Source organism: Ambystoma mexicanum, chromosome 2p (genome assembly GCF_040938575.1).
Source record: "Ambystoma mexicanum isolate Mex_15411 chromosome 2p, UKY_AmexF1_1, whole genome shotgun sequence".
In the NCBI taxonomy this organism is placed as follows: domain Eukaryota; kingdom Metazoa; phylum Chordata; class Amphibia; order Caudata; family Ambystomatidae; genus Ambystoma; species Ambystoma mexicanum.
In genome coordinates this window covers 1210763937-1210779166 of record NC_090923.1, presented here as the reverse complement: position 1 = coordinate 1210779166, position 15230 = coordinate 1210763937, and positions in this window count along the sequence as shown.

Genomic DNA, 15230 nt, shown 5'->3' with positions numbered 1-15230 from the left:
TTTCTACCTCTGATCGAACGAGAAGGCCTGTACTGGTACTTCGACGCCTTGGAATAGTGGGAACAACTATTCTCGGCATCTTCACCATCTCCTGCACGTAAGCAAGGCCATCCAGCAGACTGACTAGCCTACCCAGGAGTCTTGCTTTGTAACCGCTGTCAGGTTGTGTTGTATTACGAGTCCTTGTCACTCTCACACGATTCGCACACTTGGCATTCCCAGGTCTGAAGTGAGTAGTGTACATTTGGCTGAAATACACATGGCCGCTCCGTTGCCCTGCTGTGGTAACAAACTGTGCGGGTTCACTGCGTTTGGGACATCCTCAACTCAACTTCTGCTGCTGCGGAATCTACACAACGCTGCGACGTCCCCTGCTCGTATCTGAACCTGCCAGCACTGAAACTGACGCGGAGAAGCCTGGGTCTGCTTGCATCGGGGACCGGTGAGTAGCATCGCTAGTAACTGTTCGCCCTCCTGCAGGAGCCCATAGCTTTTCCCCGCTGTGTCTAACAGCACGCCTTTCCGTACTCGCGCTCTGCTTCTGCCCACAGTGGATGCTGCGCTTGAGTCGCGGAGCTCTGTTCATCTTCATTTGTTCACCGAACTAAACTGCCTGATTCCCTCGAAGAGACTCCCCTTTTTGCCCGTTGGCACCAGCGTGTGCAGGTACTTTTGAGCACAAGGCTCCACTCTTCGTAGGGCTTGGACTTCTTTTTAGTTATGTGCCTCTGAAGGCGGACTGGGTCTAATTATTATTCGCACTGCCTGCTTTCCTCCCCATCTAGGTGGTCTACACATTTTGTGCGTCTAACTCGTTAGACTTGTTTGTATTTGTATATATATTGTATTGGTTTGGTATGTGTTGGTTTACTTGAGTTTTATTGTGATTTCTCGCTATGGTCAATGTTACAAAGGCCTTGTAATAAATGTGTATATATTTTTAATATAACACCTGCTTGGAGTAATTTGTAAGTGTCCTTGCTTTGTGTGCTCATTGCGGGCTTTCAGTCACCCTCACCCCTCTTGAGACCTAGTCTTGACCGCCGCGATCACTACCCTGATTGGTCTGGCTTGTCCAGAGGTTACCCTGTTCCAAGAAACTAGGCTGGCCTTCTGAACCTCTGCCCCTCCAGGACAGAGTTCAGAAATCCGTCTTAACAGTATCATTAACCATGATTTCAAAAATAGAACTAGATAAATGGGGCATATAAGAGGCTAGTGTTATATAACAGAAAAACATAAGCAGAACCATTCCAAGCTGTCAGACCAGTCTCATGATAGCCGGTGTGTAATTGTAGCATGGATAACTGCATGACTAATTGCTAGCATTCAGAATGAAACGCCAGCTGATTTGAGTAGACTCAATGGGACTCCTTACGGGGTTCCTGGTAAAAAAAAACACTGGTAGGCAGCGGGTTGCCGGCAACCCCCTAACACCCTTACCACCACCTGATATCCCAGTGGCACCAGGATATCACAAGTAGCAGCGGTAACAGTCACTCCCCATTTCCATAGAGTGCCATAGGACTCCATGGAAATGGGGTCACTACTGGTGCCGGTGCTTCAGTGAGAGACATACGGGGAAGGGGCCTGAAAATCGGGCAGGTCAGGCCTGCCACGGGATCCATGGCCCCTACCAGCATTCTCAGAGTATGGCGGTCCAAAAAGGAGGCCAGTACGATAGCTCAGGAGCAACGTGCTCGCCTTGGAAGCAAGACGACACGGAGCAACGCAGGTTCGATCCCTGTGTCCGCACTTAGAAACCTCTGGGTATTAAGCGTGTTATAAATAACCTATCATATCATGCCAGCACCCTTATTTCTGGACCGCAATACTTGGAATGAGGGCCAATGTCTCTTCAAAAAGTACTCACAGTTCAGAGATGCATTATAGAATGAAAAGAATGTGTGCCGGCGTGGAGGGAAAGGATAGAAACAGAGAAAGGGCTAATGTCTATAATACTGTCATGAGACACCCTCCTCGCCAGAGGCATATAAAGAATCAGTGTACTGCGCACAGTCTGTAAATGCTCTGAAATAAGAGACGTAATGTGGAACGGGGAAAGTATGCATTGACCTGGAGGCTAAAAAGAAAGATGACTGAAAAGGGACTAGAGATTACATAATCACTGTCTGCTATCCTTTCTGGCCAGAAAAACAAACACAAATTATGGATGGTATCTCCATGCTGTGGAAAGATTTATATTTATTTAATTTATAAAGCGCATAAAAAACCCAGAGGCATTGAGGTGCTGTTACAGAGACCAGTTACTTGCAATAGAACATAAAAATGAACACATGTAGACAAGTACAACAGAAAAGGCACAGGCTAGGCAAATAGCCAGGTTTGGAGGGATCTTCAAAATACCCAATGTGATGGTTCAGCTCTCAGGGTGGAAGGCAGAGAGTTCCACTCTTTGGCAGCGATGTATGGGATGCTCAAACCTCCAGGGCTTGTGAGCGTAAGGGGTCCTAATTGGCATGGAAGAGTGTGCTCTGGAGATTTTCTGTGACCTGCGAAAAAAGATGTGACAATAGTCAAGCCTGACACCAATGATGGCTCGAGCAATGGTTAGGCAGCTATTTCAGGTTAAGAAAGGTCTTGAGACATTTAGCAGTTTAATCGCATAGGCTGCGGAGGACGCGATTGCGTTCACTTGGCGGGCCATAGAGAGGGTGGCATCAAGATAGAGACCCATCGTCTTCACAGAGGAGGATACCGGGACCGAGATGTCATCAATTTTGAAGGCTGAATATTGGTGGTTGAGTTTTTGTAATACCGCAGGGTGGCGCGGGGGGTCCTACTAACAGGATCTCTGTTTTATCCCCATTCAGGCAAAAAACGGTTCACCGCAATCCAGGCCTGAACAATTGAATATATGGCATTACGGGTGTTGGAATCTTCATAGTAGTTGCCAGAGAGTGGGAGAAAAATGTGTGCATCGTTGGCATAGTTGGTGTATGCTATGCCGATGGAGTGCAGGATGTCAAAGAGGGGTCTGATGAAGATGTTGTAGAGCGTGGGGGGGATGGAGGACCCTTGTGGTACCCCGCATGTAATGGGTGTTGGCGAGGCACTGGCGCTCTCTGCAAACACTCTTATAAAACTTCCCTCTAGAAAGGAGGTAATCCATGATGTGACTTCAGGGGCGAAGATGGCCACAGTGTTAAGGTCGTGGCAAAGGATTTTACTGTCGACAAGGTCAAACGCAGCTGACAGACCTAGGAGGAGGAGGGCAGGCCTCCCCTCGTCAATCTCCTCTAGGTCGAGCAATGCTGATCCTGTACCATGACCTGGGTGGAAACCAGACTGGCGCATTCCGAGTATATGGTTGATTTCTAGATACTGTTGAAATTGTAGGTATGCAACTCTGTCTAAGATTGTCAATACAAAACGGCACAGTAGTGATGAGCCTGTAGTTATTAGATGCTGCATGGACAGGGGATTTTTTTTATTTTTTTGTAGCAGCAATACCCATGCTTCCTTAAGGCTGGAGGGCACTATTGCTGCGGTAAAAGAGGCGTTGATAAAGGTAGTGATGAATGGAGCAAGGAATTCAGAGCAGTCCTTTCGATATTGATATGGATATTTTATTTGTATCGCCCTCATACACAACTGTTTCGGAGCGCGACGAGGCAAGGGAGGGGATCCAGGGAGAACTAAAACAATGATCTTACTAGGCCCAGTGACATTGAGAACACGCAAGTGCAGGAGAGAGGGAAAGGGGGAAAGTGCGGGGGCGGGGAAGAGGTGGAAAGTCCTGAGCAAAGGATTCAAACAACAACAGTGGTAGTGCAGCCAGCAAGTGGCAAGTGCTAGGTTTAAAGCACAGACAGGAGGGTGTCTGATAAATGCAGTAATGGGGGGGGGCTGTAGGGTTACAGATGCAGCCCCAAAGTGCAAGGGTTGCCGGGAGGCAGTGCGGTGGGTGGCAGGGTGAGCAAGTACCTGGGCCCAAAATCAGAGGGTAACAAGGTGCACTATGCCAAAGCAGAGGCAATGCGGATTGTGATAGTACTTGTGGGCAAGGTGGACATCTTTAGGGCGAGTATATGTTAATTCCCTTCTAGGGAAGTGTCGAACAGCCTAATGGTGATTGTTTCTTTGGCTACGAGGGCAACCCCTCCTTCTCTGGCATTGATCCTGTCTTTCCAGAAAATAGTATAGACTGGGGGGACAGCTAGGGAGAGTGCCGGCCCATATGCTCCATGCAACCATGTTTCAGATATGGCCAAGGCATTTAGATTGCGAGGTGAAGAGGCAATTGATGTTTAGGGCATGCCCAGGTAAAAAGCAAGCGTTGATTAAAGCAAAGTTCAAATGCAGGTCTTTTACTATAGGAATAGTGGCATGATCATTGGGGCTGGTGAAGTTGGGCGAGGTGGGAAGTGTCCTGTTTGGTGGAGCACGTTGGTTGCCTGTGAATAATGTAGTGCAAGCGACATCATAAGGGGAAACGGGTGCATTCAGCACACACACAGCTACTGCTAATCAGCTCATGGCAGTCTAGCGGTAATACAGCATGAGGATCAGCGTGGGGGGGGACAAGGAGCATTTGGCATGACATCGTGGGGGGAGCACAGATCATTCAGCATACAACTGCTACTACGTGGAGCAAGGCAGTCAGGTAGTGATACAGTGTGAGAGGCGTAGTCAGGGAAGCAGAGGCGTTGCTAGGGGAGCTGAGGGGGCTATAGCCCTGGGTCCTTTGGTTGTAGCCCCAGATAGAGGCCCAGGAGCTACAACCAAAAGGGCTAGCTAGCCCCGAGTCCCGACAGTCTCAACATTAGCATAGCCCCGAACAAATTCCAGACCTCACAACACCCCTGGTGGGAAGCAAGGTGCATTTGGCACACAACTGTTACTAAATGGTGCAAGGCAGTCAGGCAGTGATACAGTGTGAGAGGCAACATGTGCGGAACAAGGTGCGGTTGGCTCACATTTATTACTAATCAAGGCAGGGCAGTCAGGCAGTGATACCGTGTGAGAAGCATCGTGGAGGGAACCAGGAACATTCGACACATAACTGCTGCTAAATGGAGCAAGGCAGTCAGACAGTGCTACAGTGTGAGAGGCAATAGTCAGGCAATACATTGTTAGAGGCATCCTGGGTGAAGCATGGTGCATTAGGCAGGGCCTCAGGGGGGCAACAGGGTGCATTCATCCAGCTGCTACTACTCAGAGGTACAGGGTGGTCCACCTGTGGTGCAATGCATGAAGCAGCTTTGCATTGCACCACGCATCTTCATAGGAAAATGCACCAAAATGGGAGACAAAAATGTCAAACATGAGATTCCATGAATTAAGATTCTACAGAGACTCATTTAAACAGATGCTTGTCTAGAAGAATGTGGTGTCACAGACAGATAACCACCGTACTCCGGAAGGATACACAATGGAGTTATGAAGGAATGCATGTCCGAATTATGTGAAGCCCAAAAGATGAGAAAACAGAAAAGGAGGTGACACTAATTGGAAAATATAATAGAGGAGAAAAATATATTTTACATTTATAATGAGGCTTCTTCAAAGACATCAGTGCCATCAAGAATTGATACGCATAGAATTGAGCCATAGTACAGTTGATGTTGCTGATGGGGAATTTCATTGGTCTGCCATGACTAAATCAACTTTTGAGAAGCACATAATGTTCCTGATCTTTATTGAGTCTGTTGGGGCGTTTGTCCATAGTAGTTATCCAAATTGTTTCTTGATTTCATACATGTAGGGTCAAGTTTCCACATATTTCACATGTCCAATTAGAAACATCTTGAAATCTTCAATTTTCCTCATTACGAGTGTGGCGGTCGGGACCCGGTAGGCAGAGTTGTCATGGTGGCACCGGCAACGTTATCATCGGCGCCAGTGCTTCTATGAGCCCATTTCTGTGGAGTCCAGTGGGGCTCCACGGGAATGGGAACTTGCCAAATGCGCTGCCTGACCTCGCGCGCTGCCCGGTGGCACCAGAGAGAAAGGCGGCGGATTCAGTGTTACGAGGACGGCGGCAACCCTGCGGGGTATAGTTTGTTGTGATTTTGTATGGCTCACAGGTGTTCCTTGCTGCAAACCTTTTAGTTGATGAATATTATTTCCAATGTATAGTCTGTGACATGCACATTCTAGGGTGTACAGGGTGGAGGAGGTCAGGCAATTGATAAAGCTTCTGATTTTGGGTTTATTTCCAAAACGGTCAAAACAATCATTGGTTCCATTTTGCATGCTTTGGCAGGTTAAATACTTCCCACATTTGTAAAATCCTACAGGCATTGGTGGTAGCCAAGTTCCTTGGGAAGTGGGTCCAGAAAAAGTTTTAAGAAAGCCGGGTAAATTATATTTTCAAGGTTTTCCTTAGGTAATGCACGGCATAGAGGTTATGTCTGTGCGGATATCTTCATTGATTTGTAGGTTTTTCCCATGTTTGTATACGATCTGGGCTATAATAGTACTATTAAGAATCATATTGTAAGACCATTATGATTTTGTTCTCAGAAGTAGACTTAACTTTTTTGGGGAGCATGCAGGGACGTCGATTCACCAAAAGGCAGAAGTGACATCACACACCTGATGGCATCATAGGAAGTGATGTCACGTGGTCTTTGATCCAGATGACATAAGTTACTCTTTAACCCTGATGACAGCCCCGGAAGTGGCTTGCAGGCATAGAAAAAAAGTACATACATGTAAAAATGTTAAGAGTACAAGCAGACTCGAATATTTTAGATGCCAACCACATTTTAACAAGAGTGCTGCCTTCATATGCCATGAATGGGGCTGTGATGTGATAGGGTTAGACCCAGTAGAATCAACATAGGCTGAGGCACTGCCATAGATATGTCACGTCAGCATTGTATGGCCAGTTACTTCCATATTATGCCAATTATAGCTGCATGTAAGGTATTGTCATTATATGATAAGTAGAGCCCCTACATTGCCAGTTGCTGCCATATTACTCCATCAACCCAATGGCTGTCATAAAAGAAATTTAAACAAACTGTTTGGAAATGGCCTGTCATCAACATTTGTTGCGCTTTTGGCTTAGAACAGAGCATGGTCCTTAATGAGGGAAAGAGGAAACACATCAGTAGCATAGGCGAGTGGTCAGTGGCAGACCGTTGAGCTGAACGCAATTGTCGGGAGAATGAACCAGATGGAATTAGATGCTTAGTGCAACTACTGCTACAGACTTTTTCGGGGCTTCCATGGTAGGAACTTGAAAGTAGACATGCTTGTAAACCCTGGCTTGGCCTTCGAGAAAAGGTATTCACTAAGAAAACCCTATCTGATGTATCTGAAGAGATGATAATCTCTTGGAAGAAGTCCCCGAAGGGATATGAAAATGAGAAAAAAGAGTAGCTGGTGACATCACAAGAAGCGTGACACACTAAGAAGAGTGGCTAAAGAAGAGCATGTAAAGACTTTATGGAATCTGATGACGAAATAAAGAATCAAGTAACTTTCATGTGCAGAATGAAGATTGCACATGTGAAGATCACTACAGAAAATGCAAGCCGTTTAATAACTGTACAGATGCAGCAACGCAAGTGGACTAAGTAATCATAAAGGCTGGCTATCATTGTCGTCGGGGAAACATCACATTTAATTTCACTATACGCAGACGATATGTTATTGTATTTGCGCTACCCAGAGGAGAATCTGCAGTATGTGTTAGAAGTGGTGGAGAGGTTTGCAGAACTTTCAGGTATAGCTGTGAACCCCAGTAAATCCTGTGTGTTCCCGCTGGGCAGATATAGGGGGCTCTCGGTGGAGAATTTGCCGGTACTACAGATACCGTGGGAGGCCACAACCTTTAGATATCTTGGGGTAGACATATACCATACAGTAGAAGCCGAATATAGGCATAATACAGAAAGAACGGTTCAGAAACTGGAAAACAGCATGAAGTTCTGGGCGAAACTCCCCTTGGCAATGATGGGGCGAGGGGTGATGCTCAAGATGGTGGCATTGCCCAGACTGTTGCATTGCTTCGCGAACATCCCATACTTCATACCCCAGCAATTCTTTATTAGGTTGGACAGCATATGCAGGGAATTCCTATGGCACGGGATGAGGAACAGGGTAGCCCTGTGGAAACTCCAAAATCCGCATGAGAAAGGGGGCATTAAATTACTAAACTGGGAAGTATATTATGTAGCAAGCCAATTGCAACATGTAGCCAAATGGCTCTCTGCGGAGCCTACCTTAGAGCATAGGCTGCATCAAGGAGATTGCACCCCATATTTTCTGAGAGAAATGATATGGTTACCCAAGCGGGAGCTGAGAAGTCATCCGGGGATGTTGGGTCTTGGGTGGGGGATGTGGCTAAGGGCGTGCCGGTTGATGGACAAGCCGGCCCTGTGCTCTTCGCAAATCCCATTGGTCACAATGATGGGAACAGAAAAGCAGCTAAGGTTAATGATTAGGAAGTACTGGGAACCGGTGGGAATAGCAACGTTGGGGGATGTGTGGCAAGAAGGGAAAATATTGGAATTTGAGGAGCTGGTGGAACAAACGGGGTTGAGTGCTGGGCAATATATTACGTATCATGGGATGGTGCAACGAATTAAAGATACCTGGTCTGAGGTGGAACTAGCAGAGGAACCGGACACCACACTAGATACGATATATGATATAGCGGAAGGGGGGCATGAAACGTCTAGAGTATATGAGATGATGATGACTCAAGTGGGCAAGGAAGTGGTGCAACTTAGACTGGACTGGGAGGAAGAAGTAGGGGACCTGATGAGTGAAGGGATGTAGGAAAGGGCTCAGGGGTATCATAAAAAAGTATCGAGAAATGCTAGGTTGCAACAGGTACAGTTGTATATAACTCACAGAGCATATCTGACGCCACTAAAGATAGCCAAATTTAAGAACGCCGGAAGCCAAGTGTGTTCCAAATGTAATGAGGAAAACGCAGGAATGGTACATATGTTCTGGGCATGCCCACTGATAGCGAAATATTGGAGAGACATAGCACAGAAAATGGAAGACAAGGGAATCTGCATGAAGGTGGATACTGTGTGGGCTTGTTTGTTGGGAGGGTTCCCCAGATCGCGGAAGCTTAAACATGTGAGTATATTGAAAGATCTGGCGTATGTTCTGGCGAAGAGAAGGATTGCGATGGGATGGAAAGCGTGTCACAAGCCCAAAGTGGAGACGTGGTGGAGGGACTTGCAGAAGTGGGCAGAGGCAGAAACAGTGGCATGGCAGGAAGCATGTAAAGGGGACATAGAGGGTGAAGCTGGAGCGCTAGCGGGTTGGAGACAACTAATAGCAGAACTATTTGGGCCTTTGCACGATGGACCAAGCGATGATGACTCAATAAGCGTGGCGGAAGAGGACTCCCCACAACAAGAGGTGGGGACTAACAATGGCGGAAAGTAGGCTCGGGAGGGGGGAGGGACGGGAAATACAGTGGGCGAAAATGTAACAATGTATGTATATTTATGAGCAAGTTATGTATCCACTGTAAGTTGAGTTTGGTTTGTTATTTGTTGTTTGAATAAAATTAATAAAATTGTTTTAATATACGTAGTGAATAGACTGCAGGCGATACCGCTATCATATAGAAGATGGAAGTCGATGTCACAATACTGGTAAGCTCAAGTCCACAGAGAAAGAAGAATTAAGAGCTGAAGCTGTGTTGCAGCAAGGAAATAAGCTAAGAATCATGCAAGGACCAAGAAGGGCTGTCTGGCCCGGTTTCAAGGGCTGGGGCAGCCAAGAACTGGTTATCTATTCTCAAAGACAGTAAAACGTGAGAAGCAAAACTGTTCCTTGTTAAGTTGCAAAGCGAGAACACCATGAGTGCCAAGTTTATTAATTCAAGACAATTAAATGCTGAAAATCAGGCTGAAGCATGGTCTCCTGTCACGTGAGTCGAGGATGGAAATAGAAGTGGGCATGCAGAGACCAGAACATTGATAAGCATGTGCTCACGTTTCCTTTTATTCCCAAGAGAAGAGAAACTACTGAAGGCAGAGTTCAAAAGAAATCTTCGTGGCAGAGAACATGAGTGGTGAAGGATGTAGGGCTAATTGGGAGGGGAGACACAGTCAAGTCCACCTCCCAGCACCTGGAGTCTAAGCTTATGTGCTGCGAGTGAATCGAATGTTCTAGAAGGGTACAAGAGTGCCAAACAATTATAAAGGGCCATATAACAAAGGGCCTTTTATTTTGAGAGCCAATAGTGTACCGTGTACTTAATAACTGTTGAGGATGACTTTCACTAAAGGCAGGTTTAAGTTGTCCACCTGATAGTAGATGCCCAATCACAACCCAATCCCTTATAGAAAGTATACTTAGATGTTCCCCGTAGTACAACCACAACTCCCTGTAGGTTTTTCTTTTTTGCCACGCAGTAGGACGTCACTTATGACACATATTTTTGTATAAAGCTGTGTTTTTTATGTGCAATGTTTGAGAGAACTCAAGCGAACGTCCGTTGATGCCTGTTAAAACTCCCTGTTTTAGACAATTGATATTAACAGTCAGAGGAGACTTTTGCCAAACTTCCTGAGTCAGTCTTATTATTTGGTGTATGAGTTACTCTGCATCCCACCCGTGTATGATATGTTACTAAATAAGGACCTCATGTTCAGAGGTTTCACGTCACTTCCTTTCGTCCTCCCCTCTTCTGCCTCCTCCGTTCCTGTGCCTCCCCCTAGTATGATGTCTTAAAGAAGACATAACAGTGTGGCCTAAAGAAAATGTAATGAGTGTAAGACCTTAAACTGAGAAGTACAACAGTACAATTGTAACATTGGGAGCCATGGTGGAAAGGTATGCTGACCAGTTAGAAATGATCATTACTGGATTTGTAGGGTTTTGACTACTTAGGTGCAAAGGTGAATACTCCACTGGATTACATTTGCATTGTGAAACTGGCAATTGGTGTCCTATTGGAACTCCCTTTCCCTGGATTCCACCTTTCTTGACATCACAAAACCCTTAAGATTAGCCTTTTGTCCCAAAATAACCATGCATGGCTCGAGAACATTGGGATCACTGTCAAGTCCACGTGGAGGGGAATCTGGTGGTACCCCACAGAGGTAGTTGGTCCAAAAGACTGCAGCAGCTTGTAAGTCAGCACAAATGTCATCCATTTGGGTGTCTGGTGTCATTCTCTCTTGATGGCCCAGTTTGGGAGTAGCATGTCCCCTGGATGCTTGGGTTTCGGTGCTATAACAATGGGTGATAGCCAGGGTGTAGGACCCTCCACTCTTTTAATGATGTCCACTTTCTCCATGCACCTCAGTTCGTCCTCGATCTTCTCTCAAATGTAATGGAATACTGCGATGTCCCAGCACCACCGGTTGGACAGTCGGGTCAATGTGCAGCCTTACCACTTGATCTATAAGACATCCAATTCCCTGGAAAATGTCTTGATACTCTTTGCAGAGCCTCTCCACATCTTGTCCGATATACATTGTAGGCAAAGTGCACCAGCCCCAGGGACTTAGCCATCGGGCAACTGAGCAAATTGTCCTTGGCCTCAGGTGTGAATTAGAATGTAGCCAAACGTGGCACAGATTTTCGTATTTTTAACTGTGCCAACAACATCACATTCACTGAGATCCCTGTGTCGATCAGTACCGGGACATGCGTGGTAATCACGGTGCTGCCATTTTGATTACATCTTTCTCGTTCTATGCCCCATACTGATACTGCACCTCGGTGCACTCAGGATTATCTTCTGTGAGCAAGGCCACCTTCATCCCTCTGCCTCTCTGATGTGGTGGGCCTCTGACTGGGTGGGGAGGCCACAGCGCTCTGCAGGCCTTGGCAAAGTGTCCCATCTTATGGCATCGTCCGCACTCTCTGCCCCCTCCCCCACTGGGCACTCCTGGGCATGTAGTAATGCTCCTCCACAGATCTTGAACAGGTTCTGTGTTACTTCCTGTGATGAGCCTCTTGTGAAAATCCTTTGTCGGCTCCTGGGAGGACTAGAGCACTCCCACTTAAGTCCTTTCATTGCATCTTCCATATGCATTGCTCTCCAACTCTTGCGCTCTCCCCAGTTTGAGAATGCACATCAGCAGGATGCCCGGCACCTTCAGGATTTGTTTCCTCAGCTGGTTGGAGAAACATTTCTCAGCTCACCCTCCTCATCTGGAAAAGCGCATGTATCGAAGTCGCCTGGAGAAGCCACCCAGTGGCTCATTGGGTCCCTGTATTGCTTAGTGCAGCAGAAACCTCTCATAATCTATTTACCATGGGAGTGAAGTAGTTCATGAGCGTGTCCCCATGTCATGGTATGACCCATTTACTTGCTTCTTGGTCAGCTTGTGCACCTCACTCCCTACATAGAAAAGCAACATTGCTTTTTCTTGTCCTCATCCTCAATGTCAGCTCATTGAAAAACAGCTCCAGCTGCTCCGTCCATAGCAACCACTTGGGGCCCAAGGATGCAGTAGCACCCATCCTGTCAAATTCTGGGACTGGGCAGCTGTGGAATTGGGCCAGTCTCACCAGCCCCCAGCTGTCCCTTGCACAGGCACCTGAACCCCTCGGCCTGCCATCCGCACTGGAGGAGGAGGATACGTCCTTCTCTCCTATCTCTGCTGTGTTGTTTCCCATCTTGCAACACTGCAGGCTTGACCGGTACAGGCAGTCCAGGCCCGTCCACCATGCGAGTCTGCACAGTCGTGGGAACTGGTCCACTGCACGACCACCCCCTTGGGGTGAGGGCCGCGGTATCACCTACTGACTGTGAGCGGTCTTCGACTTGTCTTTTATTATGTACAATCATAAATGTTTTTTTTTAAAGAGCAGCGCCCTGCCACGTCGAATGCCCCCTCCAGGCAAACGAGATCCTGTTGAGGATTGCAAATGGAGGCCTCACCATGATGTGGGTTGCACGCACCATCGTCGGACCTCTGACGTCTCACCAGTTGTTGGGGCAGCTGCGGCCCCGATGCAGGTAGAGGGGTGGCCTCTCCGCATGCCAGCAATAACTCATGTGGGAGACTTAGTGGATAACATGCGCATCACCATCCATGGCCCTGTTTAGTTGCTCTCTATCTGACGTAGTGACGTATCGTACGTCGGCATGCACCCATGTCTGTCCATACATTACCAGATGCCTATTTATTTTAAAACCATTGCGCATAAAATGGAAGTGACGATGACAAAAACCACAAAATGGAGGAGGCACCCCGATAACCCGGGCGGTGTCCTCCTCCTGTCCTCCCCCTCTTCGGGACGAAGGGGAGGCAGCCACAAGGAAGCGCGGCAAAAGGCCAGGAAAGCCAGCGAACGGCAACAATGGAAAGGGGAGGGGCTACCCCTTTATAATGGGAAGGTTTCGCACTGAAGGCAGCATCCAGCCTTAGCAGTGGGACGCCCGCCCACCATCCAGGAAGAGAGCTTTGTTTTCGTGGACGTCGCCGCCGTTGTGGACTTCGTTGTTGGACTTCCTTCGCCTTGTGGGACTTCGCCTGGAGAGACTTGTTCCTGGAGCGGGACGTCGGCTTCGGCAAAACTTGAAAGGAAACCGCACCCGGATCTTCGGCGCTCGAGCTTCGTGTGAGCTGCCCAACACCAGGAAGAGGAATCCGGAGCGGGAGGAACAGCGGCGGCGGCTTCAGCGACGAAGCAGGGGAAGCTGCGGTGTCACAACGAGGGTCCAGTCTCCCAGGAAGCAGCGTCGGCTACACAGGGAGAAGGAGAGGGTGAAGGCGGGGCCCAGCAGAACGACCACTCACCGCGAGACAGAGGTTTGCAGAGGCTGTGGGCAGCGCGGCAGAGGCACGGGGAGGACCAAGCTTCAACAAAAAGGTGAGCGCTCGGCGGGCAGGGGACACTCGGATCAGGAAGCGGAGCACCACCTGGGGGCAATAAACACCCGCTCTACAGGCCAGGCACACCTGCCGCATTCCCTTGTAGCCACCCTCTAACTACAAGGACAGCCGCACCCATAAGCACTCATTCCTGGCAGCGGGTCAGGACACAGGAGCCCGCCTTCCACCATCAGGCGGAAACGAACGGGGTTCGCTGAGCGTGACCCGTGCCAAAGGGCCAGACCTGGTCAGCCCAACAGAAACAGACGGGGTTCGCTGAGCGCGACCCGTTCTAGAGGGGCAGATCTTGGCTCAGCCAGTGGCATGAACCAAGCCAGCTGGCACTAGCAATAAGCAGCGAACACACAACGCCGAGGGTGCAAAGAACAAGGGGATCAGCGAGGCAGCAGAAGGGGCGCGAACACAAGGAAGAGGAAGGAAACCGTGTGAAGCAGCAGGTACAAAGGGGTGGCTAGCAAGAATGGACTTGGAGGCATTTATGGCCATGGCCCAGCTGGCAGCAGCAAAACACGGCCCGAACTGGATGGAGGCAATGATACCACAAGCAGAGGACGAGGAGCAGGCAGGACCAAGTCAAGGGCCGGTCTCCCCTCTACTATACCCAGACAACGAAGAGCAGCAGGAGCAGGAAGAGGAAGAACGGATGGAAGAGGAAGAGGAGCCTGCCGGGAAAAGAAAGAGGACCATGACACAAAAAGCCAAGGCAAGTAAAGAACAAGCTGCGAATGGCAAGAAACCCAGGACTGCCTGGGTAAAGAACAAGAGAAGGACACAGGAGGTTGTAGCTGTGCCGGCACCTGCACCTGTGGAGCCACCAAGGAACAAGGGTCCACCCAGCACGCCTGCAACCAGACCGGTGGCTGCAAGGGAAAACAGGCCCACGTCCTTGGAGGCAGTAAAAGGTATGGTAATGCAATGTATGCAAGCATGGGGAAATGGGGGTAACGGGCAGGTATTGAGTGGGAATGTTAATGCCTTTAATCATGTTGGGAACGGAGCAGCCGTAATACAACAGAGAGGGGTGGCTCTGGGACCAGGGGGGCTGGGGTCAGGGGGATACCATGCAGGAAATCCCACCAACAATGGGGCGTCAGTGGAAATGAGCCAGTGATCAGGTGCATGGCTCAACTCATCATTTCCAGGAGGGGCGGCTCAACAGGCACAGGGTCAAGTGGCCAATACATTGGCCAATGTAAACTCCATAGGCCAGGCCAACCCAGTGCAGTTGGCACAGGGGCAACAGGCTACTGCAGGGACCAATGCAAACCCCATAGGCGGGCCCAGTACAGCAACACAGGAGGGAGTATCAATGGCAGGCACCGCTCAAACACATGCTTGGTGGGGGCAAGGGGTTGCTGGACCAGGTCTGCTCCCAGGTCCTAATGCCATGGTAGGGCAGGAAGGGATGTGGGACCCATGATGACTCGG